Raw genomic sequence first — 15063 nt, forward strand, 5'->3', positions numbered from 1 at the left:
AGGAACACCCATTGAGACGCTTGATCCGCTTGACTTTACTCCATTAATATCTACAGTTTGAAGCCTATCAGTCAAATAGGATGCCATTAGTTTAGTTGATTTGTGGTCAAACCCATATTGACGAAGTTTACGCAAAAGTGTCTGATGATCTACGCAATCAAATGCTTAAGAGAGATCGCAAAAGACTCCAACTGAATCCTGTGAACTCTCCCACGCGTCATAGATTTGAGTAACAAGTGCTACTCCCGCATCAGTGGTGGACTTCCCGGCAGTGAACCCATATTGTTGGGAATGGAAAATGTCATTGATTTTAAAATATTGTTGCATTTGATTAAGCATCATCTTCTCAAACACCTTGCTCAAAACTGGCAATATAGAAATAGGTCTATAATTGCCAAGGACTGTTTTTTCCCCTTTTTTGAATAGAGGTATTAATTTGCTACATTTCATTAAATTTGGAAAAATACCCTCATCAATACATTCATTAAATATAAAAGCTAGATCAGATGCAATAATATCTATGATTTGACTTATGATACTAACAGACATACCCCAATGGTCTTCAGACTTTTTCAAATTAAGTTGTTTGAACGCCTTTAATATATTATCAGAGTTAACATATTTAAATTTAAAGACAGATTTGATGGGAGTTGTGTTATTATTAAGTAGGGTTTCAGCGCGCAATGGACAAGAGTCAACGTCAGAAATTAGCTCCACAGGGATTTTTGCAAAGAAATTATAAAAAGCATTTACTATGTCCTGAGTTTTAGAAATACTTTTGTTACCGGATGATATTTGTTTAATACTGTCTCTATCTTTGATTTTGCCAGATTCTTTATTAATAATGTTCCATGTTTCTTTAATTTTATTTGGTGCGTTGTTTATTTTACTACTTATGTGAAAAGACTTGGCTTGCCTGCAAACTTTTTTAAATAATTTTGAATAATTTTTGACATATTCTACAAAACTGGGGTCAAAATTGTATTGTTTCTGGGCATATAAGTCATATAACTTATTCCTACTCTTGTGAATACCTAATGTAGCCCATTCACTGAACTGTAATCTATTACGAATATTGACTTGTTTCTGCTTGAACCTTTTTGAGTATTCAGCAGAAATCATATTAAATAAATTGTTATAATGTTCATTAGGATTATTTCCAGAATATGTTAAAGTATTTAATTGATTTGCAATGTTTATTTTAAATTTTCTTATGTTTTTGGAAGAAAGAGGTCTACACATAATTTTATCATTATTTAAATTGTTTAAGGACTCTTTCTCAAAGGTAACATATTGACCGGTGTGATCCGAGGGCAATTTGTGAATAATTTATTTCCGTATATAAAGATTATTGCAAAAAAAAATATCCAGACACTTGGCAGATGTAGATGTTATTCGGGTTGGTTCGAAAAAAACATACTCTAAATTATAAGATTTAAACAAATTAATAAATTGTATACTAGACTAGCTGTGCCCGCGACTTCGTCCGCGTGGAATAGTTATTTTGGGCATCATATTTATTTTTGCAAACATCCTCTTCGGCTTTATCAATTATAGCTGCTAATTGTTATGCGACTTGGCGACGACTTGGCCCACATCATTACCCGCGACGGAACGGAGACCGTATAGTGAGATGAGAGCCCTTTGCCCAGTAGTAGGATCTTACAGGCTGATACTTTACTTTAAAATAGTAATATCTTCTAAGATGTTCATTGAAATTAACGCGTATTAGAAAGAACGCTGGTTCGCCGTATTAAATGTTTCGCTGCAAATTGCTTATAACGACTATATCTCAAAACCTATTCGTCTGATTTATATACTGTAAATGGCAATTTTAGTCTACATGAAAAGCCGAAAGTAATAAACATATTTATTTGGATAAGGATTAATACCGAATTAAAGAAAATTGGTTTCAAAATAACTTATGTTTATAATGAAAAAATAATCTTAAAAAATGAACATAAAAGTGGTTATTGTAAGTAAACCTTAAGAGATAGATATATGCTCTCGCGGACTTTTTTGTGGCAAAAAATGAGTACTTCACATCTTTAGTACATTGTTTTGCTATATCTTTGTTGGTTTGCGCAGCGTTCGCGTGGAAAGCTCGCAGATGGCCGACTCATTCAACTTTCACCTGCATTGTTGACGTTTTCCGTAGGAAATCCGGAATAAAATGTAGCCTATAGCCTTCCTCGATAAATAGACTATCTAACAGTGAAAGAATTATTCAAATCGGTTCAGTAGTTTCTGAGATTAGCGCGTTTAAACAAACAAACAAACAAACAAAACAAACTCTTCAGCTTTATAATATTAGTATAGATTTAACTAAAATGTCAATGTTAAAATCACCACAAATAATTAATTTTTTATTACATTTTGAGGTAACATGTAACACTTGATCCATTATTTTTAAAAATTGTTTAAATTCACTGTTTGGGAGACTGTACACACAAACAATTATATGATGATCTAGCTCGGCACAGGTCACTTCGGCACACCGCTCAACCGAAAGTCTGGTTATGTCTGTTCGCTCTTTACAGCGAAGACCGCATTTGATAAATATCATAGACCCACCTCTAATTGCAGACTTTCTGTTTAAGCAGCTCACAATATTATAATTGTTTAGGCTGAACATCATCTCCCCCTCCATGAGCCAATGCTCAGTCAAACATAAAATGTCCACATTTAATTCTTCTAAAACTAGTTGTAGTTCTAATTCTTTGCCGGGAAGACCTTGTATATTTTGATGGATAATTCTTAACCCTCGAGGGTTTCCCGTTGTCTGAGTGTGCAGTTTAAATTAACTGTCAATTCAACATAGTTACCATCACACAGAGTTGGCAATTCTGTAGTCAACTTATAATTAATATTTCGCTTACAATGTAAACTCGTCCAAACATTAATATTACTAGCTACCAATGTAGCAATTTTGTTCTTATGGTATCTGAATAGAAATATTCTATCATTGGTCTTAAAACAATCACCTATGAAATTGTTTGTGTCAAAAAACACAAATTTGTCACTGTGACGACATGTCAACGAATGCATAAAATTATTGAGTAGGTGAATGTTTTTATTAAGTTTTGGTTTTGGTCAGATCATTATCCTGTATTAGTAGTGTGTGATTTTCTTAATTTTTTGAGTCCTTAACTAGTAGCTTCCAATAATTGTTTAAATAAAATTGTTTGGGGAGATAGAGATAGTGATCAAATCTCAAAATATAACACTGAATGTCACTCGAAATTAAAAATGATAAATTTTCCACACGAGTTCTCGGCATGTTGTGATTCCGTTTGTAGTGATCCATATCACAGAGCTCTTGTGGATAAAATGTATGATGATATTGTATGTATACTATCGGAGGCCGCTAAATGTAGTTACAATGTGCGAAGAAGGAGAGGTAGATATATTCCTGGGTGGAATAAACATGTTCGCAATGCTCACGAGAAGGCTCGGCTGAGTTTCCTTATGTGGTCATTTCACGGTAAACCTACTTCTGGCCATATTTACAATGATATGCGTAAAAATAGAAATACGTTTAAGTCCAAACTAAAATGGTGCCAAAACAATCAGCAGCAAATAAAAATGAATATCATTGCTGAGCACCACAAAAACAAAAAGTTTGGTCAATTTTATATATATACGGGACAAATTACACAGATTGAGTTAGCCTCGAAGTAAGTTTGACACTTGTGTTACGAGATACTAACTCAACGATACTATATTTTATAATAAATACTTATATAGATAAACATCCAAGACCCAGGCCAATCAGAAAAAGTTCTTTTCTCATCATGCCCTGGCCGGGATTCGAACCCGGGACCCCCGGTGTCACAGGCAAGCGTACTACCGCTGCGCCACAGAGGCCGTTGGAAGGCCACCAACAAAATGAAACATAAGTCGAGCCTTCCCGCGAGTGTGGGTGGTTTTCACGGGCCTCGTGAGATTGCTAACATGTTTCAACAACACTTTAAGGTGGAATCGCCTCTGGGATCAGCAGTGCGGCTGGTGTCCGATTCTGAGGTGGTCGCTCCAAAGCGAAGTGTATTTTTCACAGCTAAGGACGTAACAGGAGTGATAAATTCCATGGTTAGGGGTAAGTCACCGGGGCATGACAGCCTCAGCATCGAGCACCTGCTGCGTGCTGGTGTTCACCTTCCGAGAGTTTTATCTTTGTTCTTTAATCTGTGTATTGGTCATTCTCATCTGCCTAGAAAATTAATGCAGACTATAGTTGTGCCTGTGATAAAAAACAAGACTGGTGATGCCTCGGATGCATCCAATTATAGGCCGATTTCGCTTGCCACGGTGGTAGCGAAGGTGCTGGACAGCCTGCTTAGTAAGCACCTAGATAAAAACGTTTCACTTAATGAAGCGCAGTTCGGTTTTCGACCAGGTCTGTCTACAGAGAATGCTATCCTTTGCCTAAAGCAGATTGTTCAGTACTATACCGCAAGAAAGACACCGGTGTATGTCAGCTACCTGGATTTATCCAAGGCATTCGATCTTGTGTCTTATGATGTTCTTTGGAAAAAACTGAGAACCGAGACTGACCTGCCTGAAGAAGTGGTTTTGCTTTTTAAACACTGGTACGAAAATCAACAAAACAATGTAAAATGGGCAGGCGCATTTTCAGATGAATATAGCCTAGAGTGTGGGGTGAGGCAGGGAGGGCTAAGTTTCTAATAAAACGTGTACTGTGGTTGATCAAAGACTAAATTTATTTCTTGACAATGACATTAGGTAGGCAGATACAACATAGAGGGCGCTAGTAGTACATTAAATACATTATTTTGATATTAATTCTAACATCTCTACTTATCAAAATAATCTGAACTTTGTAACATATCAATTATTTTTAACAAACTAAAAAAAAACTGCTTTTAATTTACAGATATTCACCTATTAAACAATGTTTTGAATACCTAATTTTTTTACAAAATAGTTATGTTTAACACTATCTAAACCCTTGGTCAGCAAGTCTGCTGGCATTTCAGATGTTGGCATGTAGACTATCTTTACAAGATTGTTAGCAACTGCTTCTCTAACAAAATGATGACGCACATCTATGTGCTTCGTTCTTTTATGGAACAAAGGATTTTCAGACAGCTTCTAAGCACCTTGATTGTCATTATACAATATAATTATATAGTCACAACTGTTTACAATTTCAGAAAACAAGTTTTTCAAATAAATAGCCTCTTTACAGGCTTCAGCAATCGCCATATATTCTGCCTCTGTACTTGATAAGGCTATAGTACGTTGTTTTTTACATTCATATGAAATAACAGTTCCAGAAAGTTTAAAATAGAAACCTGTATAGGATCTCCTATCTAGTGTGTTTGAAGCCCAATCTGCATCAACGAAACCCTCTAATTTACAATTATCTTTGATAAACATTAGGCCATGAGATTTAGTTTTACATAAGTATCTTAGGATGCGTTTCGCATGCTTCCAATGAGTATAGGAATATGAATTATTAAATTGGCTCAAATAATTCACACTATAGGTAATATCTGGGCGAGTCAAAACACTTAAGTACATTAGGCTTCCTATTAGTTGTTGGAATGGATATTGTTTACAAACATCTACACTTTTCTCTAGTTTTAAATTTTTCTCAATAGGAGTATCAACAACTTTACAGTTTGTCATATTAAATTTACTTAAAATATGGTCTACAAACTTTTCTTGATCTAAGAAAATATTGCCATTCTGATACATTCTAACTCTCATACCCAAACATTGTTTTAATTGGCCCAAATCCTTAATTTTAAATATTGACATTAAATTTGTTTTTAACTCATTAACCATATTACTACTGTTTGAAAAAATGAAAAAATCATCAACAAAAATTGCTATTATGATCTGCTCCTTTTCACATTTTTTTTATATACAGACATGGTTCTAACTTTGACTTAACAAAATGTAATTTTAACAAAGTATCATTTACTCTTTCGTTCCAAGCCCTGGCTGATTGTTTTAGACCATAAATTGCACGATTTAATTTAAGAACACTATTTTCTTTACAATCTAAATTAGGGGGAACTAGCATATACACATTTTCATTTAAATAACCATTTAGGAATGCATCTAAGTGAGTAATTTCAAAGTTAAGTTTGACACTTAAAGCAAATAGAAACCTTAGTGTAGAGTAGCGAAGCACTGGTGAGTATGTGTCAGCATAATCCACACCCTCTTTTTGGGTTTTACCTTTTTGCCACCAGTCTTGCTCTATATCGCACACTATTGTCACTTTCATACTTTTTCTTGAATACCCACTTGCACTGTACCACTCTATCAGCTTCTTTCCTATCTACAATCGTCCATGCTTGATTATCGTCGAAAGCTTTCAGTTCATCTTCCATCGCTTTTCTCCACTGTTCCTTGTCTGGTCCATTTATTGCAGCTTCATAACTGAGTTCACATGACTCCAGATTATTCAGAAAACAGAGATTGGTCATCGCATATCTTTCTACTGGCTTTCTCTTACGCTTAGCTTCAATTTGAACTTCATTATTTGCAAAAGATTCTTCTTCACTAACAGATTGATATGAGTCATCTTGGGAAGACGATGATTCACAAATATATGTTGAATCCTTTGGATCTGAACCATAATTTTCTATTAAGCTTTCATCTTCTTCTAAGTTTTCATCTATCTTTGACTTATTTTCACAATCGTTTACTACAATCTGAGCTTCGTCCAACTTCAATTTCTCCATAATGATGACATCTCTGCTCGTAGTAATTTTTTTAGTTCTTGGGTTATATAATCTGTATCCTTTCACATTATCTGGATACCCAACTAAAATTAATCTGTCAGCCTTCTTATCCCATTTTTGTCGTTGTACTTTGGGAACATGCACCATTACTTTACTGCAAAAAATTCTAACATGGCTGAGGTCTGGTTTCTCACCTGTCCACCTCTCAAATGGTGTCATCATGCCTAAACTGGCGGCTGGTCTTCTGTTCTTTAGGTAAACTGCAGTGTTAACTGCTTCAGCCCAAAAATTTTTGTCGAGACCCGCTTCAAACAATAAACACCTTGCCCGTTCAACTACAGTTCTGTTGAACCTCTCTGAGAGTCCATCTGCTCTGGAGTGTGAGGATTGGTCTTCTGATGGACAATACCTACTTGTTTTAAGTAATTTTCCATCTCACGTGAACAAAATTCACCTCCATTGTCGGTTCTCAGTATTTTTATTTTGTTTCCAGTTTGATTCTCAACTAAACTTCGAAATTCTTTGAAATGCTGGAACACCTGGTTCTTTTCCTTCAAGAAGTAGACAAAAGTCATTCTGCTGGCATCATCCACAAACAGAACAAAGTACTTTGCCTGACCAATTGACTTGGTCTCCATCGGCCCGCATAAATCTGAGTGTACTACATCCAGTAGTTTTTCACTTCTATGGTTTGCTGATGGGAAAGGTAAACGTGATTGTTTTCCCTCACAGTTCTGTATCTGTATGTCAGCTTTCTCGTGAAAAGAAACTCCTTCTACTGCTCCTTCTTTCATTTTTTTTAAGGACTTACTATTTATATGTCCTAACCTTCTATGCCATGTTGACATTGCCGATAACGAGCTCTCGAATTTTTTTGTGTTTAACTTGTACACTCCATTTATCAAACTTGCTATACCAATAAGCTCATTCACTTGGTTGTATATTAAACAGGTATCCTTTTTGAATACAACTTTATTTCCTTTAGCTATAAGTTGGCTTACGGATAAAAGGTTTGCCGTGAGATTCGGTATATACAATACGTCCTTCACAATCACTTCATACTGAGAACTGTTCACGCATGTCGTTATCTGTGTTTCACCAACACTAACTACAGGCACCGTCATTTGATTTGCCACTACGATTTCTTTAGTTTCGTGTACTGGTCGAGTTCGGAGTAAACATTTTTGGTTTGACGTCATATGTGCGCTTGCGCCTGAGTCGATGTACCAGTCTTCTGTGTTATAATAACCGTTGAAAAACGCCGCGCTAAAAGCATTCAATTGTTTATTTGCTTTTAATTCAGGACACTTATTTTGTAGTGGCCGATCTTCTTGCAATTATAACACTTAATTTGTTTACTGCTGGTTGACTGTGACATTTGCTTGTTAGTATTGCCATTTTTATTTCGCTGTTTTGACCAAAAAGCAGAATCGATTCCAGTAGTGCCAACCTCCGAACACATGTCAAGTAACTTTGTCTTTATGACGTCAGCGCTAATGGCTATTCCAGAGTGCTCTATTGCCATTATCATCGGTGAATACTTATCTGGAAGTCCCGCCAAAAGTAATGACCCAATCCACTAGTCTGTGATTTCGAAACCTGTCCCTTTCAATTTATGTGCTGTCTCAACCACTTGAGATACATAGGATGTCATGGATTCGCTGTTATCGAGGCGTATTGAAATCAATGTACGAAGCAAACTTATTTTTCGTTGATACCCCGTGTCATCAAATAATTGTTTTAATTTCTTCCACACACCGTCCACTGTAGTTTCACTTTTTATATGCACATATAATGAACAGTCAATAGTCATGACGAGTTTCGCTTTCGCTTTTTTATTTTCAGATTCACTCATAGTTGGGGGTACATTTTCAATGTCAATACCTTCAAGTAACAACTGGTTCTTTTCCTTCAAGAAGTAGACATTTAGTTAAGTTGGACTTGGAATGCAGTGGAGTGATATATTGGAAAGTCAACATATTTTTAAATATCTACCCTCAAGGAGGATTTATTTCTGTCTTATCAACATCAATTGACACTCTTATTTAGAGCTTGACATTTGAATAATGTTGCCATCATTAATATAACTATGGATATGGTAGAATTTGATTTTATTCGGCGGTTGTGAAGAAGAAGTTTAACAACACAATTGCTGCTGATTTATATATATATATTAATATGACGCTTCTGGAGAAGGAGTCTGATTGAATATAGAAAATTGACGATGGTTTGCAATTTGCGCTGGAAAGTTACATCGACCACCGCTGTAGCAGATAATTTTATTGCATGTTTTGTTTTATTTGAATTTTATTGATTTTATTTTTATTTGATTTAAATTTATTTTTATAAGAGACATCATAGAATTTAATAATATTTAATTCTTTGCTAATTGTTTAATTTGGTTTGTTTGTTTTATATTTTTTTATTTTATTTATTAATGAATGAATGAATGAATGAATTTTATTTATTAATGTTGACGATAAATTGATGTTTTAATTTGATCTGTATATTTAAATATTATTTTTTAATCTTTTAGTTATTATAATTTATGGACTGGTAATAATGTCAAATCATGGCTCATGTCCTCTTTGCCCGGATACTTCCCTAGAGGATTAGCTGTCCATATTGGTCGAATGCATAGGCGCGGTCCAAGTCAGGTTTGCCCGGACTCTGTTTCTTCAGTACAAACACATGCAACTGATGATCTCAGTGTACTCAATAATCTTTTTTTATTAAAAAAAAATGTGCCAGTATTGAAGCATATCCCTAAAGGAGCAAGATGCTTGGCCGCAGGCAAACTGGCTTCCGTAATAGAGATTTGTTTGAGAGACAATAGCATCCTCGCGTGGTCAAATCTTTTATCTTTCTCTTTTACTGCCTTAAGAGTACCAAAACGTGAGGGACGATCCTCTCTTACCTCGAAAGTGAAGGAAAATATTAATGGTGTTAATGATGAAGTGCTCAACATTGACGATCGTGAAAAATTATATTCTATTAACAGATCTATAGAGGCAAAGGTATTTGACGGTAATCTTAGAGATGCGGTTCGTCTTTTGTTGTCGGATTGTTCTGTTGCACCTTGTGATATGCATACACGTAATTCCTTAATACGGAAACATCCTACACCGTCTCGTCCATTGAGACTGCCTTCGGAGCCGAACCGTTCTAACAGATGTCTCACGGTTGATTCTTCACAAGTTTCTGAGGCACTGTCTTCTTTTCAGACTGGTTCCGCTTCTGGTTTGGATGGTCTTCGTTCGGATCATTTGAAGGAACTTATGTCTGCCTCAGCAGGGGATAATGGGGTTCGCCTATTGGAAGCAGTTACCAACCTTTGTAATTTTCTTTTGAAAGGACTTCTGAATCCTCAAGTGTGTCCATATCTGTATGGAGCATCTCTTTGCGCTCTTCAGAAAAAAGATGGAGGAATAAGGCCTATTGCTGTGGGCAACGTCTTCAGACCATTGGTGTCGAAACTGGGATGTACCGCTGTTAGAGAAAATGTTGCAAAATATTTACAACCACACCAGCTTGGATTTGGAGCATCAAGAGGCTGTGAGGCCGCTATACACGCAGCACGATATTTCGTAATGTCCAATCAGAATACTGATAATGTTGTTTTAAAGATCGATGTAGAGAACGCTTTCAACACTTTGGAAAGGGATGTTATGCTAAGTGAGGTGCAAGAACATACTCCTGAACTTTTCGCCTTTACATACCAGTGCTACGCATTTTCAAGTAATTTAGCTTTTGATGGTGTTCCCATAAAGTCTCAGGTTGGCGCTCAACAGGGGGACCCTCTAGGTCCTTTAATGTTCAGCTTGGCAATTCAGAGGACAGTTGCCAGCCTGAAATCACCCTTGAATATCTGGTACCTGGATGATGGAACCTTGGGTGGTCCACCTGATGTAGTAGCAGCTGATTTTCAGCGTCTGATTGAAGCTTTTAGACCTCTGGGCCTTAAAATCAACCCGAGTAAGTGCGAATTGTTTTTGTGTGGGGAGAACGCACGCGCTTCCATTTCACGCTTTAATGACGTATTATCTGGGATAGAAGTCGTTAGTAATGAGAATTTTAATATTTTGGGTGCTCCTTTGTTAAAGGAGGCGGTGCCTGCTTCTCTTCAGAATAAGGTCTCATTATTGATGACTGTCCGGGACAGACTAAACATGCTATCCTCTCATGTTGCCTTGGTCCTACTCCGCAATTGTTTTGCAATGCCGCGGTTAACATATATAGCAAGGACAAGCCCGGCATGGTTGTTTCCACATTTTGTTCAGCAGATTGATGATGCGGTGCGTTCAACGTTAGAAAATATTTTGAATGTAAGTCTTGATGACATTCAGTGGGTCCAGGCTTCGTTGCCTGTACGTAATGGCGGACTTGGAGTTCGTTGTTTTTCGGAGGTTGCCCTTCCGGCTTTCTTGGCGTCCTCGCATGGGGCAGTTAATCTAGTAGCTAAAATACTCTCTATTGATGGTGATGGATTAATTTTGCCTCATGTGAATGAAGCCATGACATTATGGTCCAGCAGGTGTCCGAATACAGATATTCCATGTCAGCCCCACGTACAAAAGCTTTGGGATGAGAAAAGAATTCAGATTCTGATGAAGGACCTAGAAAGCTTAGCGAATGATTCGGATTTGGCGCGTTTGAAGGCTTCTGCTGAGCCGGAATCGGGTGCATGGCTGCACGCTGTTCCGTCGCCTCAGATGGGAACTTTACTGGACAATGACTCACTTAGAATAGCTGTGGCTTTGAGGTTGGGCTGTCCAGTATGTGAGCCACACCCATGTATTTGCGGAAAGATGGTAAATTCCAGTGCGCATCATGCCCTCAGTTGTTTAAGGTGTGCCGGCCGTTTATCACGGCATAATACCATTAATCATATAATACGCAGTGCATTGGTGTCGGCAAACATTCCCTGTCAATTGGAACCACCTGGTTTGTCTAGATCGGACGGGAAGCGGCCGGATGGGCTTACTCTGGTGCCCTGGCGAAGAGGACGTAGTTTGTTGTGGGATGCAACCTGTGTGAGCACGTATGCGGCGTCCTACTTGAACAGTAGCACACGATCGGCTGGATCGGCTGCACGAGCGGCAGCTGCTCACAAGTTAAATAAATACTCGGTTTTATTAAATCAATATGAGTTTATACCAATCGCCGTCGAGACAGCTGGCCCGTGGTGCCCAGAAGCGAAAAGCTTTGTTAAAGAAATGGGACGCCGTTTACGTGACAGAGGGTATGACCACCGCTCCGGATGGTACCTGGTTCAAAGGATATCCTTAGCCATCCAAAGAGGAAACGCAGCTAGTGTGATGGGTACCTTTGAGCCGGGTACGATTCGGGGTGGAATTTTTGACTGACAATTATATATTACATTTAGAATGAATACCTATTTAGATTAATTGTAGAGAATAAAAATTTAATTTTAATTAAGGATACTAATTATAAATTGTAAAAAGAATACTGTGAAATTTTATGATGAATTAATAAAGTAACAAGAAATTACTTGTTGCAAACGCCCAATCGTCGTAATTTTCGCGTCCCTTGAGTTTCGGCACATTCACTAAGTACCCCGACGTCGACATAGTTACTTTCGCACGAGAAATATAAAATTTTAGCAAAATATTGAGCTTGGGCCCATTAACCTAATAAAACGTGTACTGTGGTTGATCAAAGACTAAATTTATTTCTTGACAATGACATTAGGTAGGCAGTTACAACGATACAACATAGAGGGCGCTAGTAGTACATTAAATGCATTTTTTTGATATTAATTCTAACAGTTCCCCCACACTGTTTAACCTCTATATTAACAAACTAATAGGTGAGCTCAGTGGGACAGGTATCGGTTGTCATATAGACGGAGTCTGTGTAAACAATATTAGTTACGCAGATGATATGGTCCTATTGAGTCCATCTAGCGGGGCTATGAAAAAACTATTGAATGTATGTGAATCCTACGCTGAGGCCCAGGGACTCAAATACAATGTGAAAAAAAGTGAATTTATGATATTTAGACCGGATAAAAACAGATACACTTATATCACAAATTTCATGCTTTGTGGTACTTCTTTGATAAAAGTGGATAAATTCAAATATTTGGGTCACTGGGTCACGGAAGATCTAAGGGACAATCTGGACATTGAGAGAGAGCGGAGGTCGTTGTCAGTTCGTTGTAACATGTTGGCTCGCAGATTTGCTAAATGTACTGATGAAGTCAAAGTCACGCTTTTTAAAGCCTTTTGTCAGTCTTTTTACACATGCAGTCTGTGGGTCAATTTTACACAGGGAGCTTACAACGATATCCGATTGCAGTACAACAACGCGTTCCGGGCACTGATGGGACTGCCGCGCTACTGCAGCGCCTCGGCAATGTTTGCAGAGGCTCATGTCGATGGGTTCGCGGCCATCATGAGGAAGCGTTGCGCCTCACACCTAAGGCGCATGCGCGACAGTCCCAATAGTATTCTGTGTGCGTTTGCCAACAGATGGGACTCGCCAATGCTAGCTCGCTGGATCAAGCTGCACGCAGTCATTTCATAGATTGCTTGCAGCTGCTCCAGCGGGAAGGCTCGTTTGTTTATTTTTGCCTTTTTGTGTATATTACTAACACTAGTTTTTAAGGTGTATTTTATTGTTACTAACATATATGGATTTTTAATCTGAAATAAATGAATTATTATTATCATATTATTATTGATCAAATATTTGGAAAAATCAGAAGATTATTAATTAATATATTAATCCCGTATTTATGTACGATAAATCAATAATAGAAGTAATACTAACTCTTATCTGTTACAGAACATACCCTTCGAGCGAATGTACTATCGTCTACGATTGGACGATTATAGAAATTCGCAAAAGTTTGTGAAGTGGTTGACCAGCCAGCAGTTTTTCTGATGGTGTCTATGCATACCCCCGCAGAGGCCGACGCCGACGTTGAAGCATGTCTTGTGCTGTGTGCACTAAACATGGTCACGTCGACGCCGCTCTCTGCTAATGTTTTTCTTATCCACCTGCTAAGAGACTGGGATGACGCTTTTTTATATGGTTTTTTAAAAGTTATAAAAATATTGTCAACGTTAGCCGGTCTCAAGTTTGAAGTAATGTAAATATAATCGTCCAATGCAGTGGCCGGACAGATTGATAAATTTTCTTTAAAATATGGTAAAAACAACACTGGTTGTTTTTTGCCTGCTGCCGAAGTCTTAATAATATCGGATATTAAAATTTTGATACCGCTTTCATCTTTTTTTATATTCTGTAACTTAATAAGTGAGAGTGTTTGAACGCGGTGGGCAGTACATAAGGCTAATAATATTACTAATTTTCTAGTTAACTTTTCCAAGGTTAACTCGCTATTAGGCATCCACGAAGAGACATGATCCAGTACTAATTTGGGATCCCAAGTGGCTACGTACTTTGGCTGACTGGGTTTTTTCCTATATATACCCCTTAAGAGACGTTTTATCCTTTCGTCTGATCCTATTCAGTTACCGAGCAACAGAGACAACGCCGATCTATGGCTATTTATAGAGCCGTATGAACTGCCATTGTAAAATTGTTCGGTTAGGAAAGTTAAAATAGGAGGAATAGAACAATCAAAAATATCTAGGTTATTCTTAAAACAGAATGACCACCACAGTCTGTAAGTGACGTCATATTGTTTCAAAGTACTTGCTGAGACAGATGTTAACATTAGGTCGAGCGCTAGTGGCGGGACGTCGCGTCTTGAGAATGCACTCCGGAGAGCATCGCTGCTCCCAGGGAAAGCGACTTGTGGAGTGGATGCGTTCTCCTGAAACGAGATTTTAAGAGATCTCGATTAGGGTTAAAATAAATAATTTCAGATATCAACATATTTTTGAGGAGTGGAAACCAAGGTTGGCTTGGCCAGTAAGGAAACACTAATATACCCTGAGCTTTGTCTTGTATTATCTTTCTTAAACATTTTAGGATTAGTGAGAAAGGAGGAAATGCGTAGAAAAAATGGTTGTGCTAATTAATTGTAAACGCATCTATATTCTCCGCGTCAGGATCTTTTTTCCAGGAGATATATCGCTGGCATTTGGTGTTGGTGCGAGATGCGAATAAGTCTATGTTTGGCTGACCAAGAGTCTTGACAATAGTTTGATACGCCTGAGATGAAAGTTCCCACTCAGTATCAATATTCAATCTCCGAGATTCTTCATCAGCTTCTACGTTATCGTGAGTATTTATGTAAGAAGCCAAAAGCCAGATATTTCGCTTCTCGCACCATTGCCAAATCAATTTTGCAAGGTCATGCAAGTGGGGAAATTGAATACCGCCCATGCGGTTAATATAGCTGATAGCA

The sequence above is a fragment of the Amyelois transitella genome, chromosome W (assembly GCF_032362555.1).
Source record: "Amyelois transitella isolate CPQ chromosome W, ilAmyTran1.1, whole genome shotgun sequence".
In the NCBI taxonomy this organism is placed as follows: Eukaryota; Metazoa; Arthropoda; class Insecta; order Lepidoptera; family Pyralidae; genus Amyelois; species Amyelois transitella.